Source organism: Arachis hypogaea, chromosome 15 (genome assembly GCF_003086295.3).
Source record: "Arachis hypogaea cultivar Tifrunner chromosome 15, arahy.Tifrunner.gnm2.J5K5, whole genome shotgun sequence".
Lineage (NCBI taxonomy): Eukaryota > Viridiplantae > Streptophyta > Magnoliopsida > Fabales > Fabaceae > Arachis > Arachis hypogaea.
Window position 1 is genome coordinate 50,164,864 of NC_092050.1, and position 22,981 is coordinate 50,187,844.

Here is a 22,981-nt window from a genome sequence, read left to right on the forward strand (position 1 = left end):
GGTATAGAGGTTCCCTTATGTGAGTAGAAGAAAAGAAGAAGAGAAAATCTAAACTCAGAGAGAGAGAGGGTTCGGATTTTTGGTGTGAGGGAGAGATGTTAGTAGATGAATAAATAAACAGAAGGAGATGAGAGAGAAGGATTTTCGAAAATTATTTTTGAAAAATGGTTAGTGATTTTTGAAAATTAAAAGAAGAATTAAATTAAAATTGAATTTTGAAACAATTAATTAATTAAAAAGAATTTTTGAAAAAGAGGGAGATATTTTCGAAAATTAGAGAGAGAGATTTAGTTAGGTAGTTTTGAAAAAGATAAGAAACAAACAAAAAGTTAGTTAGTAAGTTGAAACAAATTTGAAAATCAATTTTGAAAAGATAAGAAGATAAGAAGTTAGAAAAGATATTTTAAGATCAAATTTTTGAAAAAGATAAGATAAAAAGACATTTTTGAAAAGATATGATTGAAATTAGTTTTGAAAAAGATTTGATTTTTAAAATCACAATTAATGACTTGATTCACAAGAAATCACAAGATATGATTCTAGAACTTAAAGTTTGAATCTTTCTTAACAAGTAAGTAACAAACTTGATATTTTTTGAATCAAAATATTAATTGATGATGTTATTTTCGAAAATTAGGAGATAAAGATAAGAAAAAGATTTTTGAAAAATGTTTTTATAATTTTCAAAAATAAATAAGAAAAATGAAAAAGATTTGATTTTTGAAAAAGATTTTGAAAAAGATAAGATTTTTAAATTGAAAATTTGATTTGACTCATAAGAAACAACTAAATTTTAAAAAAATTTTGAAAAAGTCAACTCAAATTTTCGAATTTATGAGAAGAAAAAGGAGAAGATATTTTTTTTATTTTTGAATTTTTTAATGATGAGAGAGAAAAATTAAAATGTCATTTTCATGTTTTTCTCTTTTCTTTCTGGATCAAAACAAGGAATGCATGCAAGAACACTATGAATGTCAAGATGAACATCAAGAATACTTTGAAGATCATGATGAACATTAAGAACTTATTTTTGAAAATTTTATATGTAAAGATAACATGCCAGACACCAAACTTAGAAATCTTTCATGTTCAGACACTATGAATGCAAAAATGCACATGTAAAACAAGAAAAGACACAAAACAAGAAAACATCAAGATCAAACAAGAAGACTTACCAAGAACCACTTGAAGATCATGAAGAACACTATGAATGCATGAAATTTCGAAAAAAATGCAAGATGAGCATGCAATTGACACCAAACTTAAAATCTGACTCAAGACTCAAACAAGAAAAACAAATTTTTTTTTTTTATTTTTATGATTTTCTAATTTTTTTTGGATTTTGCGAAAATTATTTGAAAAAGAAAAAGAAAAATAAGGATTCCAAAATTTTTAATATGAATTTCAGGAATCTTGCACTGTTAGTCTAAAGCTCCAATCTGAGAGTTAGACATGGCTTACTAGTCAGCCAAGCTTTAGAAGATACAAATCAGGCATATAACAGCTGATATTCCAATTAACTTGCCTCTATGCTGATGGTTGGAAGCCCCTATCCAAAAGAATTAGACCTGGCTTTACAGCCAGCTAGGCTTCAACATGCTTCATGAAACACTAGAATTCATTCTTAAAAAACTTTAGAATAATTTTCGAAAACAGATGAGAAATTTTTGAAAAAAAATTTTTTTTTTGAAAACTTTTTGAAAATAAAATAAGAAGAAAATTACCCAATCTGAGCAACACGATGAACCGTCAGTTGTCCAAACTTGAACAATCCCCGGCAACGGCGCCAAAAACTTGGTGCACGAAATTGTGATCTCAGGCAACGGCGCCAAAAACTTGTACGCACGTCTTAATAAATCGTTTTTCATTCACAACTTCGATACAACTAACCAGCAAGTGCACTGGGTCGTCCAAGTAATAAAACCTTACGTGAGTAAGGGTCGATCCCACGGAGATTGTTGGTATGAAGCAAGCTATGGTCATCTTGTAAATCTTAGTCAGGCGGATAATAAATGATTATGGAGTTTTCGAAAATTAATAATAAATAAACAGAAAATAAAGATAGAAATACTTATGTATATCATTGGTGAGAATTTCAGATACGTGAATGGAGATGCGTTCGTTCCTCTGAACTTCTGCTTTCCTGCTGTCTTCATCCAATTAGTCTTACTCCTTTCCATGGTTGGCTTTATGTAAGGACATCACCATTGTCAATGGCTACTTTTCATCCTCTCTGTGAAAATGGTCTGATGCGCTGTCACTGCATGGCTAATCATCTGGAGGCATCACCGTGGTCAATCGCTGCATCCTATCCTCTTGTGAAAATGGTCCAAATGCTCTGTCACAGCATGGCTAATCATCTGAGGTTCTCGATCATACTGGAATAGGATTCACCCTCCTTTTGCATCTGTCACTACGCCCAGCACTCGCGAGTTTGAAGTTCGTCACAGTCATTCAATCCCAGAATCCTACTCGAAATACCACAGACAAGGTTTAGACTTTCATGAATGCCGCCATCAATCTAGCTTACACCACGAAGATTCTGATTAAGAGATCCAAGAGATAATCATTCAATCTAAGGTGGAACGGAAGTGGTTGTCAGGCACGCGTTCGTGGGGGAATGATGATGATTGTCACGTTCATCACATTCATGTTGAAGTGCGAATGAATATCTTAGAAGTGGAATAAGTTGAATTGAATAGAAAAATAGTAGTACTTTGCATTAATTCATGAGGAACAGCAGAGCTCCACACCTTAATCTATGGAGTGTAGAAACTCTACCGTTAAAAATACATAAGTGAAAGGTTCAGGCATGGCCGAATGGCCAGCCCCCAAAACGTGATCAATATGATCCTAGGATGAACTAAAAATCATGAGATGTCTAATACAATAGTAAAAAGTCCTATTTATAATAAACTAGCTACTAGGGTTTACAAAAGTAAGTAATTGATGCATAAATCCACTTTCGGGGCCCACTTGGTGTGTGCTTGGGCTGAGCTTAAATGTTACACATGCAGAGGCTCTTTCTGGAGTTGAACGCCAGGTTGTAACGTGTTTCTGGCGTTCAACTCTGATTTGTGACGTGTTTCTGGCGTTTAACTCCAGACAGCAGCGTAGAACTGGTGTTCAACGCCCTTTTACGTCCTATAAACTCAGCCAAAGTATGGACTATTATATATTTCTGAAAAGCCCTGGATGTCTACTTTCCAACGCAATTGGAAACGCGCCATTTTGAGGTCTGTAGCTCTAGAAAATCCACTTTGAGTGCAGGGAGGTCAGAATCCAACAGCATCAGCAGTCCTTCTTCAGCCAGAAAATACCTGAAATCACAGAAAAATACACAAACTCATAGTAAAGTCCAGAAATGTGAATTTAACATAAAAACTAATAAAAACATCCCTAAAAGTAACTAGATCCTACTAAAAATATACTAAAAACAATGCTAAAAAGCGTATAAATTATCCGCTCATCAGTGCACAATCCCTAAGGTAGGTATTTCATGAAAAACTAGACAGAATAATCCAAGAAGCAATTTTCCTTGATGATGATAATCTCAAGTCAAGTTCTTCTAGTAATGAACTTGCATCCGCGAGTGAATTCTCTGAGATCGAAGAATCCTCCCCAAGCGAGTACGAAGATGATACGGAGGTAGATTTCTCTCAACCTCCAGTTTATGACTTACGTGACGAGGAAGACATATAAGGCTTTGATCAGGACATGGATACATTTTAAGAATCTTGCAAAGAAGTGAAGAATTTCACAGAAGAGCACAAGGGAGTAGAACTCATAGAACCACTGGAACCACCTATCCTAAGGCCATTACCACCCAATACAAGCTTCAAGTGGGTACAATCCTTAACCTTTAGCTTTATTTTTCCACTTGAATATGGTTTGCTTGAAACAGATGGCCAGCTTAAAGCTCTCTGCGGCTTTAAGAGTAAGAGGGAAATGGCTCGTGCTCAGAGCTGGTGCACAAAGTTCAATAAGGTTCCACGCTTCAACTCGAAGTGTGCGGATTGGCATCATGATCTATCAAATTGATCTCGGAAAACGTTTGGTTATTCTAGTGAGAATCTAATTTCTAAACCACCCGGATGGAAAAATATAGATCAAGACGAAGGTGGATTTAAAAGCCAAGTTTGGGATCCTATAATCTATTCTGACATTCGTCACCCCGGGAGCCTGAGAATCTATTTGAAGCTGCTCAGAAGCTTTACATGCCTAGTTTGGGACCCCGGAGGCTATTGGCATTCCAAGCATTGGTGGAGATTTATGGACGAGTTTAAGCATAAACCGCCAAAGCAGGAAGCTCATCCAATGTCCAACTTAAGGACTTTAACTAAAAGTGCTAGGTGGGAGACAACCCACCATGGTATGGTCGTTTCATTTTCATTTTTATTTCGTGTTATTTATTTTTATTTCCTTTTCAATTGAACCTGAATATTCTTCATTCGCATTGCATACCAGTTAAAAAAAAACGGTGCGCAACGCGACCGCATCATTCATGCGATCGCGTCAAGTTGCGAAAACATTCCCCCCGCGGCCGCGTGATCTAGAGATCGGCGTAAACATCCAACGTCCAGAAAGTTACGCTGGAATCGTGCGGCCATTGTGCGTTTTGCACAAAACGCCCACGCGATCGCGTCCCTGACGCGATCGCGTCCCTTGCACAACATCAATCCCACGCGACAGCGTGAGCGACGCAATCGCGTCGCATGGATTACACAACATCCCAAAAGGAGACAGAGAGTTGCGCTGAAACGACGTTGGAATCGTGTGTTTAGCACAATTTCTGGCGATGCGATCGCATGCCCCAGGCGATCGCGTCATTCACTCTTTTAGCTATTCCATGCGATCGCGCCACTCACACGATCGCGTCAACCACCATTTCAGCCCAACCACGCGACCGCGTGCCCCACGCGATCGCGTGGATTCAAATTTATAACCCCCCAGTCACGCGAACCCTACCATTCGCACCCCCCAACCCCTTCTCCTTCCTCTCTTCTTCTCCAACCACCCAACCACCACCCAACCACCATCACCAACCGCCGCCATCCCGCCGACCACCCAGACCCCGCCGCCACGCCACCCCTTCCTCCTTCCCCTTCTTTCTTCTTCTTCCTTCTTCCTCCTCCCTCCACCGCCACTACCCCTTCCGCGACCACCACCCACCGCCACCGCCCCGTCCCAGACGCCCCCCCCATTCGCCACCCACGCCCCCCTTCCCTTCCTCCCCTTTCTCTCCCCTCTACCCCCATTACCCTTCCCGAAGCCCCTGGCCCCGAACAGCAGCCACCGCCTCCGCCACCCTCCTCCGCCGCGCCAGATGCCACCGCCACCATCCCCCAGCCACCTCTCTGCCCCACTCTCCTTAATTCGCCTACCAGGTTCCGACGAACACCACCCTTCTATCCATTCGTAGTTAATTCATATTTTTCTGTTTATGTTCATATTTAGGCTAGTTAGATATGCATGTTGTAGTGGATTTTAGGTTGTTAGGTAGCCTAGGATGTGGTTAGTGGATTTAGGCCTGATTAATTGCGCTGTTCGTGTTTCTTGTTTTCTACTTTTCGTAATTCTGCTGTTACTGTTAGTATTGTTCATATGCTGTAATTTCTTGTTTCATGCTGCTCTTTACATTGCTTTTCCATGTTCATATTCCTTATATGTAACTGCAGCTATATTTTTCACTCATATGAACTCTTATGACTGCTGTTTATTTTCTGGGACAATCCAATTTTAGCCGGAATGCTGCCCAATTTTCTGTAAAACTGTTCTACTTTCATTCATGTTTTGGTTTTAGCACTTTTAAATTCTGCTTCACTCTGCTTTTATCAAACCAATTCATGAATGCCAGGGCAAGCTTTCTTATCCTTTTTGATTTCCTGGTTCTTAATCTGCATTTTTGATGATTAGATTCCAATTTTTGCTATTTCTATATCTATCTGAATCATCATCAACCTAATTTCCTTGTTTGGATATGAGTTACCTATATCTTCTCATTGTGAATGCCTGTTACTTGGAATATGATCATTATGCCACTTTCTTTGAACCAATTTTTACTAACTCCCTAATTTTAACTTCCTAAACTCTTTTTCAATTCTAACCAACCTAACCTTTCAAAACATCTCTTCTGGTTTTTCACTTTCTTTTAACCTTCTAACCAAGGCATAATGTTAATTTTTCTAATTAACATGACTTCCATTACATTTTGGATTGTGAATTCTTCTTTTCGGACTTTTCACTCCTATACAATCCTTAAATGCAAATTTACTTAACTCAATTTCCTCTTCTATTGCTCCTTTGCCACTTTGTGTTTCTTTTGATTATTTGCCTATTTGTTTTCCTGTTTTTATTATATCCTGGTTTTCTATTTTTTAGGATGTCTGTTGATGACATGTCACCATGTCATGTTTTTCTATGCTTTTTCATACAAGAAATTAATGATTTGTGCTTAAATATTGGATGCTTTTGTACTTAATTGGTATATTTCTTTGATCTTTTAATTTTATAAATCATGTAGGAAATAAGAAGAAAGAGAAGCAAAGAAGCACAAAATAAGCTAAAAAGGAAAAAAAAGAACTTTGGGGAACACTTTGAAGTTGGAGTACACTTTGGAGCCTTAGGCCACGCTTTTAAAAGCGTGGCCCATGACCAAATAAAAGGAAAATAGGCAATCAGCACAAAGCTCAGCTCACTTGGAGAGCTGAGCGCTACAAGAGTGCAAAATGAGCTTGGAAAGCAAAATTTTGGCTAAGTTAAAATCTGGGCGCTCACAGCATGACCATGCCTCCTTCCAAGGGCTATAACTTGAGCTACAGATGTCCGATTGATGTGCTTCCAGTTGCGTTGGAAAGCTGACATTCAGAGCTTTCCAACGATGTATGGCAACTTATATTTGGCATGAAATAGAGGCACGAATGAAATGCATCTTTAAGGGCCAAAAACAAGCAAAAAAATCAGCAAATGCTTCCACCAAAGCTCGAAGCTGGAACCTCACTCCAAGGCAAAGTAGCGCTCACTTAAAGAGTGCTGTGCTCTCAATAATGCTCACTTTGTGAGCTGAGCTTGGTCTTTCCTTTCCTTGTTTCTTGGCCTCATATTGGGCTCAGCTCACAAAAGTGAGCAGAGCGCTACCCATGGGCACAAGCATGCTTGACACGGTCCAGGAGCACAAGACGCGCAACAAATTTGGCACCAAGGCACCAATGCTCAGCTCACTTGTGAGCTGAGCTTTCCCCTGATACCTTCCCCAAGCAATTTTCACATGGGCCAAAATTCAATTAAAATTCTCTTTAATTCAATTCTTCTCCAAATTGAATCAAGGCCAACCAAACCCATTTCTCCTCAACTCCAAAGCAAGAAAAGCCCACATCATCACTCAATGGCACAAGGATTAGATAAATTAGGAATTTCATTTAATTGTAATTTATTTTTCATTTCATTTTTCATTTTCATTTTATAAAGCCTATATAAAGGCATCATTTTCATCTTTGTGGGAGACCCGAGGAGAGCTCCATTGGAGGGTAGAGGGGCTGGCTCCATTTGAGAACTCTCTCTTTAGTTTTCATTTTTTGTTTTGAATTTTGGGTGGAGAATTGAAGAAATTATGTTTCAATCTCACCTTGAATTCTCTCTTGTTCTTTTACTGCATAATTCAAAATTTCATTTTCTGTTTTAAATCTTCTTCTTCTGCAATCTGTTCTTTTACTTTTCTGCAATTATTCTCTTGTTGGATCTAGGAAGGGAGTGAGATCTAGACTTGTTTTCTAGTCTCTTTGATTCCTTGAGATCTTCAACCTTCTTTTAAATTGCTGCAAATTAAGCACTGCTTTCCTGCTTTTAAATTCTTCAAGTCATTTTAATTTTCTGTTTTGATCCTTCACTGAAATTTTCCCTTTCTGTTTAGATTTGCTGCAACTCTCAATTTACTTTCCTGCACATTTACCTTTACTGTAATTGTTCTGAATTTGATCTGTTGCTCTCTTTAAATATTCTGCACCCAACCCCCTTTACTTTTCATGCAATTTACATTTCTTGTCATTTAAGATTCTTGCAATTTACTTTTCTTATTCTTTAAGTTTCTGCATATCTACTTTCTGCACTTTATAATTCCTTGTCATTTATATTCTGTTGCTTCAAGTTTCACCCAAATTTCACTTAAATGTTAGCTTGACTAAACTAATCACCCACTAAAGTTGCTTGATCCATCAATCCTCGTGGGATCGACCTCACTCTAAGTGAGTTTTACTACTTGATACGACCCGGTATACTTGCCGGTGAGTTTTAGGTGTTTTGGAAAATTCGTTTTTCCACAAAAATACCATCAAGTTTTTGGCGCCGTTGCCGGGGATTGATTTAGATCAACAATGATTAAGTGGGTGAGAAGTCTAGATCAAGCATTCTCTTTACTTTTGTTCTCTGTTCTAAGCTGAAACCAAGGTGTTTGAGTTATTGCCTCACTAAGAAATTCATCTCTGAGATATGAATTTCAATTTTCCTTGGTGTTGTGTTTTCCAAAATTCAAATGGAGTTCAACTCATCTTATGATCAAATTAATTTCATGGAATATGACCCACCATCACCAATCTCTAATGGTGGCTGGGAATATCACCAAGAAAATACTAATTCTGAGCACTCCAATTCATAGAGATTTGCTTCAGAGACACAAGATGAGCAAAAAAATCATATGGGATATCTTCCTCCACCACAAAATGATGCAAGTTGCTATTCTAATGATGGCTGGGGGGAGCAAAACCAAAAAACAGTTGAGAGCCCATATTCCACTTATCAAGAGCCATCTTCACTCGAACGTACTATCAATTCACTTATACAAAATTTTCCAACCTCACCTTCTAGTTTTTCATCTGAAAATTCTTCATCACTGGACTTTGTCTCCACACAAAATCCTTGCCAAAACTCACCACCCACACAAACTTCCATGAACCAAAGACTCTCAAATCTTGAGTCCATGCTCAAAAGACTTGCGGAGGAGAAAGAGAAATACCAGAAAGAACAAGAGAACTCCATCAAAAACATGGGAGTGCAGTTAGGCAAATTGTTGAGTGCAATGAAGAAGAAGGAAAAACAAGAGGAAGAGGCTACTGAGTCAAGTGAATTCTTAGTGAAAAAGAAAGAGGTGGTGGAAATAGCTGAAAATGAAACTGCACTTGAGGTGACAAGAGAACATGAAGACTCACAACTCTCACAAACCTCCCTGGACCAAAACACCTCAACACTTGAATCTGTGATTGAAAAATATGAAGAGGAGATGAAGAAATGTTGGGAAGATCAACAAACCTCCTCCATGATAGAGCTATTAAAACAAATGTTGAGTGTAAAAGAGGAAGTGGAGGAGCAAGAAAGTGAGGAAGTCATTCCAGAAAATTTACACTCAAGTGAGGAAGAGTTCATGGAACCACCGATTCAAAAGGCTCTGGATGAATACAATACTCCAATAATCACACAGCAACCAAGACTTGGATTCAAAGAAGTGAAGGCAACTAACAAGAGCACCAATCCTGTCCCTAATCCAGCAAGCAAGATCAATCAAGCCATTTGCAAAAGGAAGCTTGCTGAGGAAAAGCCAAGGCAAGGGACAGTAGCTGAAACTTCTCCTCCTTTGAAGTCATTTCTCTTAACAAATTGGAAGAAGAGGAAGAAAGTAAAGAACAGGTAGACAGTAGGTACATTTCTTTTCCTTGCTTGGTTTAAATTTCAATAAATTGGCATATGGTTACATTCTAAGTTTGGTGTTTCCTTGCAACAAATTGTTTTCAATCTTTTTGGATGATTGCATCAAATCAAAAATGAAAGTGACACACCAAGATTCTAAGTTTGGTGTGCCACTTATTTTCTATGCAATTCATTCAAGCAACACCACTTGTCTTCATAATCATAATGCCTCTGCAGTTTTATTTTTCTCTTTTAATTTGACACTTTTTCATTCTACTTTCTTTAGTCATTTTTCTGTTTTAAAATGCTTTCATTTTAGTTTGCTTATTTACTGTGTTTGTTAAGACATTACCAAGAGAGCTTTATTCATGAAAGATTCTTTGCTTGGTGATTATACTTAACAAATAACAGTTTCACTTGCTTAGTTTTAATTCAAATAAATTGACATATGATTGCATTCTAAGTTTGGTGTTGCTATGCAACAAAATTTGGTTTAAATTCTTACAAGATACTTGCATTAATTCCAAGTGAAAGTGTCACACTAAGTTTGGTGTGCCACTTATCTTTTATGCAATGTATTGTGGTCACCTTCTTAAGTTTGCAATCACAATGTCTCTGTCTCTTGTGCCTTGATTGTTATCTTTAATTTTGCTTGCTTAAAACACATGTGCTACTAACATTTCATTGGATAAGACATTCATGATTCATCTTAGCCCCATAGCCATTGTTCTAATTGTTGCTTGAGGATGAGCAAGCATTCTGAGTTTGGCAAGAGAAAGAGGAAGAATGGAGGAAAAAGGACAACAATAATGAAGATGAACTACAAGGTTGTAGAGTTCCTTTTCTCCTCATTTGTTTTAAGCACTTAAATTGCATGATTGTCTTTATATTCTCTGTGTGCATGTGTGGTATGAATAAGCATAGCTTGAATATTGATTTGTAACATGTTGCCATACCATTATGACTACCAACTTGAGTCTTGTAAAGCTTAAAGCATTAAAGTATCATGATCATAAACAAACAAGGCATTAAAGAAGAGTTTAGCATGTGCATACAAGTATTGGAAAGCTAGTATGATTAATTGTTGTTCAATTGCATTGGATTTTATTTAATTGAAGTTTTCATCTAGTACATTTTGTGAAATCTTTTGAAAATCATGAAAACCTTGAAGAAGCAAATACAATTAAAGCAAGAAAAGAAAAAGGGAAAGAATGAGAAAGCTGAAGGCTCTGAGTACCAATGGCAATTTATTTGTTAAGTACTTGTGGTGTTTATGTATCAAGCCAAATGCTTGAAAACAAAACACTTAGAAGTCAAGGCTAGGCTCAAGTGCAAAAGCACTCCCTCAAAGCTCAAGGTTCTGAGCATCAATGATTAGAGAGTCAAGAAAAAGAAAAGAAAAATGAGCTTAATGAAGTCCTCTAATCAAATGCTTGTGGTGCTTATGTATCAAGTGGTAATACTTGAAAACAAAGCATTTAGAAGTCATAGCTTTGTTATCAACTCATGGGGAAAAGCACCCAAAAAGGAGAAGCTAAATAAGAAAATCAAAAGCTTGTTTCAAGGAAGAAATATAAGAGAAAGATTTCATAAATTGAGCTAGATAGAAGCATCAATCATTTACATCTCTTTTGTGATTGAAGCATGCTTAGAAAACTAGCTAACCATGAACATTGAGTTGCTATTCTTCTTACCTTGGATTGTCAATCTTTAATGCATGATTCTTTTCTTGCTTGGGGACAAGCAAGGTTTAAGTTTGGTGTTGTGATGACATGTCACCATGTCATGTTTTTCTATGCTTTTTCATACAAGAAATTAATGATTTGTGCTTAAATATTGGATGCTTTTGTACTTAATTGGTATATTTCTTTGATCTTTTAATTTTATAAATCATGTAGGAAATAAGAAGAAAGAGAAGCAAAGAAGCACAAAATAAGCTAAAAAGGAAAAAAAAGAACTTTGGGGAACACTTTGAAGTTGGAGTACACATTGGAGCCTTAGGCCACGCTTTTAAAAGCGTGGCCCATGACCAAATAAAAGGAAAATAGGCAATCAGCACAAAGCTCAGCTCACTTGGAGAGCTGAGCGCTACAAGAGTGCAAAATGAGCTTGGAAAGCAAAATTTTGGCTAAGTTAAAATCTGGGCGCTCACAGCATGACCGTGCCTCCTTCCAAGGGCTATAACTTGAGCTACAGATGTCCAATTGATGTGCTTCCAGTTGCGTTGGAAAGCTGACATTCAGAGCTTTCCAACGATGTATGGCAACCTATATTTGGCATGAAATAGAGGCACGAATGAAATGCATCTTTAAGGGCCAAAAACAAGCAAAAAAATCAGCAAATGCTTCCACCAAGGCTCGAAGTTGGAACCTCACTCCAAGGCAAAGTAGCGCTCACTTAAAGAGTGCTGTGCTCTCGATAATGCTCACTTTGTGAGCTGAGCTTGGTCTTTCCTTTCCTTGTTTCTTGGCCTCATATTGGGCTCAGCTCACAAAAGTGAGCAGAGCGCTACCCATGGTCACAAGCATGCTTGACACGGTCCAGGAGCACAAGACGCGCAACAAATTTGGCACCAAGGCACCAATGCTCAGCTCACTTTGTGAGCTGAGCTTTCCCCTGATACCTTCCCCAAGCAATTTTCACATTGGCCAAAATTCAATTAAAATTCTCTTTAATTCAATTCTTCTCCAAATTGAATCAAGGCCAACCAAACCCATTTCTCCTCAACTCCAAAGCAAGAAAAGCCCACATCATCACTCAATGGCACAAGGATTAGATAAATTAGGAATTTCATTTAATTGTAATTTTTTTTTCATTTTATTTTTCATTTTCATTTTATAAAGCCTATATAAAGGCATCATTTTCATCTTTGTGGGAGACCCGAGGAGAGCTCCATTGGAGGGTAGAGGGGCTGGCTCCATTTGAGAACTCTCTCTTTAGTTTTCATTTTCTGTTTTGAATTTTGGGTGGAGAATTGAAGAAATTCTGTTTCAATCTCACCTTGAATTCTCTCTTGTTCTTTTACTGCATAATTCAAAATTTCATTTTCTGTTTTAAATCTTCTTCTTCTGCAATCTGTTCTTTTACTTTTCTGCAATTATTCTCTTGTTGGATCTAGGAAGGGAGTGAGATCTAGACTTGTTTTCTAGTCTCTTTGATTCCTTGAGATCTTCAACCTTCTTTTAAATTGCTGCAAATTAAGCACTGCTTTCCTGCTTTTAAATTCTTCAAGTCATTTTAATTTTCTGTTTTGATCCTTCACTGAAATTTTCCCTTTCTATTTAGATTTGCTGCAACTCTCAATTTACTTTCCTGCACATTTACCTTTATTGTAATTGTTCTGAATTTGATCTGTTGCTCTCTTTAAATATTCTGCACCCAACCCCCTTTACTTTTCATGCAATTTACATTTCTTGTCATTTAAGATTCTTGCAATTTACTTTTCTTGTTCTTTAAGTTTCTGCATATCTACTTTCTGCACTTTATAATTCCTTGTCATTTATATTCTGTTGCTTCAAGTTTCACCCAAATTTCACTTAAATGTTAGCTTGACTAAACTAATCACCCACTAAAGTTGCTTGATCCATCAATCCTCGTGGGATCGACCTCACTCTAAGTGAGTTTTACTACTTGATACGACCCGGTATACTTGCCGGTGAGTTTTAGGTGTTTTGGAAAATTCGTTTTTCCACAAAAATACCATCATCTGCCAGCCAAAGAAAAAGAAAAGCAAAGGCAACTACTGGAAAATGTAAAAGAGGAGAATCCTCCATGTCTATCCTGGATATCATGCACGATGACTCCTGGAGGGAGAAACACTTTACCCCGCAGGTGAAGGCTGACCAGCTACTCCCTGCCACTGATCCCTATAGATTTGCAAACCAATACTGTGAGCTGAAATATCCGGTGTTTGCAACCTCCAGAAACCTGTACCTGGAGAGGACTTTGAAAATCCCAGAAGAACTCCAGTAATACACCTCTGAGAAAATCAAATAAAGAGGCTGGTTCTTCCTGGTGAGAAACCTGACTGAGGTCAATGCATCTTGGGTAAGGGAATTCTACTACAATTACTTCAAAACTTCCCTAGATGCAGTGAACCTTAGGGGGAAGCAGATTTTGGTCACTGAAGAGGCCATAGAGGATGTTCTGAAGCTTCTGCCTAAATCTAATCAGCTGGATGGCTATTAAAGAGCTGAGGAGGATATGCGCTTCATGAAATTTGATTGGGATGCAGTCAAGGCCAGGATAGCCCTTGACCCGACCGTTCCATGGATCATGGGTCAGAACACCACCATGCCAAAGGGAATCAAGTGGATTTACTTAAATGATGAGGCTCGGCTATGGCCCCAGATCCTGAGCAGTTTTGTCATGCCGAGTACCCATGAGACAGAGATACCTGCCGCTATGATCACCCTCCTATGGTGTGTGATGGAGGGTAAGGACCTGTACCTGCCACACTTTATCCGGTACTATATGGCCAGGGTCCACGTCCGAGGCACTCTACCCTTTTCTTATCTGATTACACAGCTAGGCCGTCGAGCTAACGTGCCTTGGGAGGATGCTGATGAGAAGCCACCTGTTGCAGAATGCAAGAAGATTATCCCTAATAGCAGGAACTTTCTGGCTTTGGGCTACAAACCTCCATTCTTCACTGCTACTGCTGAGATAGCCACACCATCTGCCGGCCCCTCTTCCTCCACAGCTACCCCAGCCACCCCTGCTACCACCACTGCACCTCCACCTGCCTCAGAGCCAGTTTATCACCTAGTGCACCGCCTATTTCGGTGGCCCGACCAGATGGAGCGTCGCAACAAGCGACGCTATGAGCACCTAAAGCTGATGATACGATCTGGCGACATCCCCTCTGAGCCTGACACACCATCCGAGGCATCTGAGGAGGAGGCGGATGATCACGAGGCAGAGACCCATCCACAGAGCAAGGCTGCGCAAGCAGGCACAGAGCAGGCCGCATCACATCAGGAGGCTTCACCTCAGATTCAGGCTGTAGACCCCGAGATCCCTATCCAGTCAGCACCTCCTCTGCAACAGGCAGATCCTCAGACCACCACCACAGAGACTCTAGCTACCCACCCTTCCAGTGATGACACCCCTTCACACCCTGCTTGAGTGAGTATCAGGGACGATGCTTCATTTTAAGTGTGGGGAGATCGCCATCTCTGGCGTATTTTTTGGTGAATCACTACAGACTCTTTCATTTTATTTTGCTATTTTTTTTTATTTTTCTCTTTATTTTTATTTTTATTTTCCCAATACTTATACATTGCTATTTTCATGTATTTATACTCTATTTTCTGCATTTCTCACTTTAGTTCATATTTTAGCCATTTAGTTTAGTTGCAATTCTAACTTATTAGTTATAGAAATTGTGGATTAATTAGTATAGTTTACCCTTTTTAGCATAAGATAGCTTAGTTTATATTGAAAATATAAAAAGGAAGTAAACTAGGAACTTGAACATAATAGAAACAACCCACACCTTGTATATATAACATTCCATGTTAGCTAGTTAACAACATTTCATCAAGGAGAAACACAAACTTTAAAGCCATTTAAAATAAATTTTACATTGAGAATAATGGGAACTTTTAATTTTACTTGCATGACATACATAACTGAAATATGATTTTTGAGTTAGAGAATACACAGCCTGTGAGTTTTGAGCTTAATTGTACGGTTACATTCAAACCATAATTTTTATTCCTGTGTGTTCCGCCCTTCTAATTTATTCTGATGTTCTTTACTTTGTTTTAATCTATATGTCCAATTATAGAATAGAAATACATACCAAGAGAGTGATTGAGGCCATTGTTTGATTTTAGCTCACTTATCCCAAATTAGCCTGCCTTTTACATCACCCTTGTCAGCCCCCTTGAACCTTTAAACCCCCTCTTACTCTATAAACCACAATGCTAGCCTTAAGCAGAAAAACAAAATAAAAATTCCAAGTTGAATCCTTGGTTAGCTTAAGATAGAAAGTGTGTAATTGTTTAAGTGTGGGAAACCTATTGGGAACATGGATGATAAAAACAAAAGGTAGAAAAGTTGAAAAGAATAAAATTATTCAAATAAAAATTTTGGGAAGCATGCTCATGTAAAATCAAATAATTGAATTACCATGTGCAATAAAAAATATTATTTTTCAATATTTGAATAAAGGGGATACAAAAGAATTTCCCAAATGCAAAATAAATGCACATGGGACAAAAGTTAAAGTATGAGCATGTAACATCAAAAGTGGGAAAAAGTGGGAAAATAGGTACAGAAGCTCTGCTTTACAAAGTATGTATGTTAGGTGAGATCTTAGACTAATCAAGGATTCGCTTAATTAGCTCACTTAGCCTTATACATATACCCTTACCTTTACCTTGGCCCATTACAACCTTAATTAAAGACCTCATGACTTTTGTATGCCTATATTCTATAGATGTTGATTGGTTAGATGAAAAACAAAGTTATAGAAAGGAAGGATAAAAAGAAGAATAGAGTGATTAACCCAATAAACACTGAGTGACTAGAGAGTAAACACAAAATCCAGTGAGGGTTCAATAGCTCATTAACATATATCTCTACTTGAATTATTAATTGTCTTGCAAGTTTATAAAATGTTTTTTCTCTCCCGTCTCAACTGTAAAAGTGCTTTATCATTATCTAAGGTTTGGTTATATATATATATATATATATATATGACTCCTTGAGAATGTGAATTAATTCAACTACATGTAAGCTTTATATACAAGTGAATAACAATTAAGAATTGCATGATGCATGTAGGTAGTTGCATTTAGAGTAGATTGCATTGCATGAGATTCCACCACTTTAACTTTAACTTACTCTTTATCTTGGACTTAGCATGAGGACGTGCTATTGTTTAAGTGTGGGGAGGTTGATAAACCCATATTTTATGATATATTTTATGCTTAATCTGAGTGATTTATTCAATCCTTCACCCACTTATTCATATTAATTGCATGGTTTTACTTTCCCTTCCTTATTATGTGATGTATGTGAAAAACATGTTTCCTATGCTTAAAAATAATTATTTTGATTACCCTTTATTTCCATTCGATGCCGTGATTCGTGTGTTGAGTAGTTTCAGATCTTCTAAGGTAGGAATGACTTAAAGGATGGAATGGAAACATACAAAATTGGAAGGAAAGCATAAAACGGAGTTTTTGAAGAAACTGGCATCCACGCGATCGCATGGGCGACGCGGCCGCATGCCAGCGCGAAGAGACAATGACGCGGCCAAATGACTGACGCGACCGCGCGCCTTGAGCGAAACGCATCTGACGCGGACGCATGACTGACACGACCGCGTGACAAGGAAAAACTCCCAATGACGCGACCGCGTGACCCACGCGGACGCGTGACAGAGGCCACGCACCAGAAATTACAGAAAACACTCATAGCGAATTTTGAAGCCCTTTTTGGCCCAAATCCAAGTCCAGAAGGCATAGACCAGAGCTTATGAAGTGGGAGAATGCATCCATTCGGGGAGAGTCTCCAATTAGTTAGTATTCATGAATTAGATTTAGTTTTGAGAGGGAGATTCTCTCCTCTCTCTTTAGGATTAGGATTTAGATTTAGGATTTTATTCGCTTTCCGGATTATCTCTTTACCAGGTTCAATACTCCTTTTTATTTTGTTCTCAATTTAATTATGAATTCTTCTATGTTACAGATTACTCTTTAAATCAATGTTATTTGAGGTATTTCAGTTTAATATTGCTTTCTTTTATTTATGTTATTTTTATCCCGAATCTGAAGACATTTTTATTCCAGTAGTACTTTTCCCCTTTTGGTATTGGTTAAGAAATCAGTAACTCAGGAGTTATCAAACTCAACATGATTGATAATTGTTATCTTTACTAATTGAATTGAACTTCAATAATCCCAATCTTTCCTTAGGGATTAACTAGGATTTGAGGATCTAACTAATTAGTCACTTGACTTTCCTTTGCTCTAGCAAAGGTTAACTAAGTGGAATTAAGATTCAATTTTTATCATCATTGATAAGGATAACTAGGATAGGATTTCTAATTTCTCATACCTTGCCAAAAGTGTGTTTTACAGTTATTTATTTAATTTACAGTCTTTTACTTACTTTAATTGCAATTTAAATCACTTGTTCCTCATCTTCAAAACCCCAATTTACAATCTTCATATCCAATAATAAGAACATACTTCCCTGCAGTTCCTTGAGAAGACGACCCGAGGTTTAAATACTCGGTTATCAATTTTAAAGGGGTTTGTTACTTGTGACAACCAAAACGTTTGTATGAAAGGACTTTTGTTGGTTTAGAAACTATACTTGCAAAGAGGATTTATCTGCGAATTTCTAGACCACGCAAAAGTTCTCTCATCAGAGACGCTGAACTTCCATGGGAATCCAGAGTTATGGAGAATTCTATAAAAAACGTTACAATTGATGCTAAGGAGGATGGTGCACAACTCCCAAAGCAAGTCTTTTATGAAGAACTATACGGAATAATCCTAGAAGCAAGTTTCCCTGATAATGATAATCTCAAGTCAAGTTCTCCTAGTAGTGAACTTGCATCAACAAGTGAATTCTCTGAGATCGAAGACTCTTCCCCAAGTGAATACGAAGATGATGTGGAGGTAGATTTCTCTCATCCTCTCGTTTATGACTTAAGTGACGAGGAAGACATAGAAGGCTGTGATTAGGACATGGATGCATTTGAAGAAGTCTGCAAGGAAGTGAAGGAATTCACCGAAGAGCACAAGGGAGTAGAACTCAGAGAACCACTGCAAACACCTATCCCGAGGCCATTACCACCCAATACAAGCTTCAAATGGGTACAATCCTTAACCTTTAGCTTTATCTTCCCACTTGAATATGGTTTGCTTGAAACAGATGGCCAGCTTAGAGCTCTCTGCGGCTTTAAGAGTAAGAGGAAAATGGCTTGCACTCAGAGCTGGTGCACAAGGTTCAATAAGGTTCCAAGCTTCAATTCGAAGTGCACGGATTGGCATCATGATCAATCGAATGGATCTCAGAAAACGTTTGGTCATCGTGGTGAGAATCTAATTTTTAAACCGCCTGGATGGAAAAATATAGATCAAGATGGAGGCGGATTTAAAAGCAAAGTTTGGGATCCTAGAATCTATTCTGACATTCGTCACCCCGGGAGCCTGACAATCTGCTTGAAGATACTCAGAAGCTTTACGTGCCTAGTTTGGGATCCCGGATGCTGTTGGCATTCCAAACATTGGTGGAGATTTCTGGACGAATTTAAGCGCAAGCCGCCATAACAGGAAGCTCATACATTGTCCAACTTAAGGACTTTAACTAAAAGTGCTAGGTGGGAGACAACCTATCATGGTATGGTCGTTTCATTTTCAGTTTTATTTCGTATTATTTATTTTTGTTTTCCTTTTCAATTGAACCTGAATATTATTCATTCGCATTGCATACTGCATAATTGCATACCTGCATTAAAAAAAAGGGCATGCGACGCGACCGCATCACTCATGTGATCGCGTCAGTTGCGAAAAACACTTCCCACGCGTCCGCGTCATTCACGCGGCCGCGTGACCTGGAAATCGGCGTCAGGACCCAACGCCCAAAAATTTGGGCTAGAATCGTGCGGTTGTTGTGTGTTTCACACAAAATGACCCACGCGATCGCGTCCCTGACGCGATCGCGTCACTTGCACAATACCAATCCCACGCGATCGTGTCGCGAGGATTGCACAACACCCCAGAGGAGACAGAGAGTTGCGCTGAAACGATGCTGGATTTGTGCGTTTTGCACGATTTCCAGCGACGCGATCGCCTGCCTCACGCGATCGCGTCATTCATTATTTACCCATTCCATGCGATCGCATCACTCACGCGATCGCATCGACCCCGATTCCACCCCAGCCACGCGACCGCGTGCCCCACGCGATCGCGTGGATTTAAATTTATTAACCCCTGTGACGCGAACCCTACCCCCATCGCACCCCCCTAACCCCTTTCTTCTTCCTCCTCTCTGCCACACCCCTCCCTCCCTCTCTGCCCTTCACTGCCGCCGCTCCACCATCCACCACCCAGACACCGCCACCACGCCACCCCCTCCCCCCTTTCCCCTCTTTCTTCTTCTTCTTCCCTCCACCACCACTGCCCCCCTCCACGACCGCCACACCCACCGCGCCTCTGATGACAAGTCATCTTGAGCCACAAGCAAGCCAATTGGGTAGATTTTCATGCTTCCTTTGATTTAATCAACCATAGATGAATTAATGCAATTTCATGAGGTTTTATGCTATAATTGTCACATATTATGAAAGAATGAATATCTCATGATTTTGAGCATAGCTTTGATGTTTTTGGTTTATTAATGATAGGTGAAGAAAGCTTGGAGAAAGGTTGAAGTAAGAAGGAATGGCTAGGAGGAAGAGAGGACAAAAAGTTTGAGCAAAAGTTTGCCTCAAACTTTAGCTCAAACTTTTGGAATAAGTGAAAACGAACCATGGAGCAAAAAGCTTGACCAAAAGTTTGCCTCAAACTTTTGTGCAAACTTTTGGGCAAAAAGCTTGAGCAAAAGTTTGCCTCAAACTTTTTGGCAAACTTTTGGCATCACAAATCAACACCCTGGAGAGCAAAAGTTTGCGCCAACGTTTGCCTCAAACCTTTTGGCAAACGTTGGCGCCATGAGTGTGCAAGGGGGAGCCAACGTTTAAGCAAAAGTTTGACCCCAAACTTTGGCTCAAACGTTGGTAGCAGCAAGGATGGGGTGGCTGATATGAAAAGTTTGAGTAAAAGTTTGCCTCAAACTTTTACTCAAACTTTTACTCAAGCTTACATGATTCCAAACCCGGTTCACTTCGGTTCTTCTCCAAACTCCAAGAGCAATCAACCAAGGCCTCTATCAACCCAATTCCATCAAGAACAAAGGCCCAATTGAAGGCATGAAGACCATTTGAAGAAAGTGTATAAATAGCATAGGATTTAAGTTTTTAGGGGGCTTTTCCTTGAGTTTTCATAGAGAGTTTTCGAGAGCTTTCTTTTCGGTTCGGATTGAGTGCACTTAGTAGAGAGCTCAACTTTACATTTAGCATTGTTGTTTTAATTCAAGAGAATTTGGGAGGAGAATTGATCTCTCTTCTTCCTTGTTCTTGCCCAGCACTCTTTATTTTTCTTGCTTCGGATCTTGGGTGGAGAATTGAAGAAATTCTGTTTCAATCTCACCTTGAGATCTTGTTTAATTTTCTGCTTAATTGAATTTCCTTTTCTGTTAATTGCTTCTTCATCTACTTTCTCTGCAATTTACATTTCCTTTGCAAGTGTTCTTGATTGGCTCTAGGAAGGCATTGAGATCTAGACTTGGTTATCTAGTCTCTTGGGTCCTGAGATCTGAATTATCATTTTACTTTCTCTGTTTAACGCTTTTCATGTTCATTTACATTTCCGTTTTAGATCCGGTTCAATCCAAGCCATCTTTTACTCTTCTGTTTGTTGAATTTTACTTTTCCTTGTTTAATTTCTGCAAATCCAACTCCCAATTCCCTTTACAATTTAAGCCATTTACATTTCTTGCACTTTAAGATTCTGCAATTTACATTTCTTGCGTTCTAAGTTTCTGCCATTTAATTTCTTGCTCTTTAAGATTCAGCACTTTATTTCCTGTTCTCTTTAATTTCATGCCAATTACCCATTCCCTTTATTTTCCATGCAATTTAAATTCTGCAAATCACAAATCACTCAACCAAATCTTGATTCGCTTGACTAAATCAACCACTAAACTAAAATTGCTCAATCCTTCAATCCTTGTGGGATCGACCTCACTCCCGTGAGTTATTATTACTTGATGCGACCCGGTGCACTTACCGGTGAGTTTTGTGTGTTTGGAAAATTTGTTTTCCGCAGAAACACCATCAAGTTTTTGGCGCCGTTGCCAGGGATTGATTAGATTGACAATGATTAAGTGAGGTGGTGATTTAGATCTAGCACTTTTTCTTTAATTTTGACTAACCCACTAACTGTTCGAGACTTTGTCTCTACTAACTCTAACTGCACTCAAGTTACAGAGTGCTCTGTTTTAGTTTCTGGTTCTATTTGTGTTTCTGATTTTGTAATAGGAGGAAAGAGCGATGAATCCACACCTTTTGATCCTGAAATATTTTGGAAGTTGAGGAAAGAGGCAAGAGATAGAGGGGAGAAATGCTGGGATTCAGAAAATCCCCACTGAGAGTTTCTCACCAGGGGATAAAGTGATATTAAACACCCAACCAATGAAGGTGCCTCCACAATTATCTGAGTACTATACTATGAACCGGATCCTTCCACATGAACACCTAGAGATCATCAAAGAGAAGACTGGAAGGAAGTTCACAGTAAGAAGAGAAAAGCTGAGGCACTATGATTTTCAGCCTCCATGATCAAAGAATGAAGGATGTCAAGCTAGTGACAATAAAGAAGCACTTGTTGGGAGGCAACCCAACGTGAGGTAGTTTTCTTTTCATAGCTATTTTAATAAAAAGGTTAATTAGTTTTATCTATATTGCAAGAAGCTAAGTTTGGTGTTGCACACCAAAACAATATAAGGGAGAATGAAGGATTCTAAGTTTGGTGTTCCACCAAAATTTCATCATAAAACATATTCTCACTTTCTGCATAATGCTAGCTTCAAGCATCTAGACGAACTAGTTAACTATTCTGCTGTATCCTAGTCTTTAGTTCTATTGCTTTTAAAAAAAAAAAGAAAAAGAGTTTTACACATGGTTAATCTGATGCACAAGGACCATTGGCAAGGTACTAAGTTTGGTGTTCCCACACCAAAGTAAGTTCAAAAGCCCACAAATAAATCATGCATGCTAACCATTTTTCAAGTGCTTTGGGAACAAGCAACTTTCAATATCATTGCAGAGTGTCATACAAGCTTTTGGAAAAATTAAGCATCATCAATCAAGGAGATAAAAGAGGAATATGAAGACCAGCAATGATGATGATGAGAAGGAGGAAAGAAAGTAAACTCCAAAAGGTTGTATTGTTAAGTGATTATTTTACATCAGATATTGCTGTGATTGAAAGTGATAATGTACCCCTATCTGTCCTTCTGTCTAGTATAGTTTTTCTATAATTCAATAATCCAGATGCTTGATTATTCACAACACTACACGTTTCACACTTGTTTGCACTTAATACTTCAAAAATTCATCACATGAAAGTTCTTTGAAAAGAAGGATTGAGGAATTAAACAATTTTGAGGCAAGCAAAAGATTAAGAGAAGTGGCGGTTCTAGTTGTATGATAATGTATTGAGGTTGCATGCTTATGAAAACT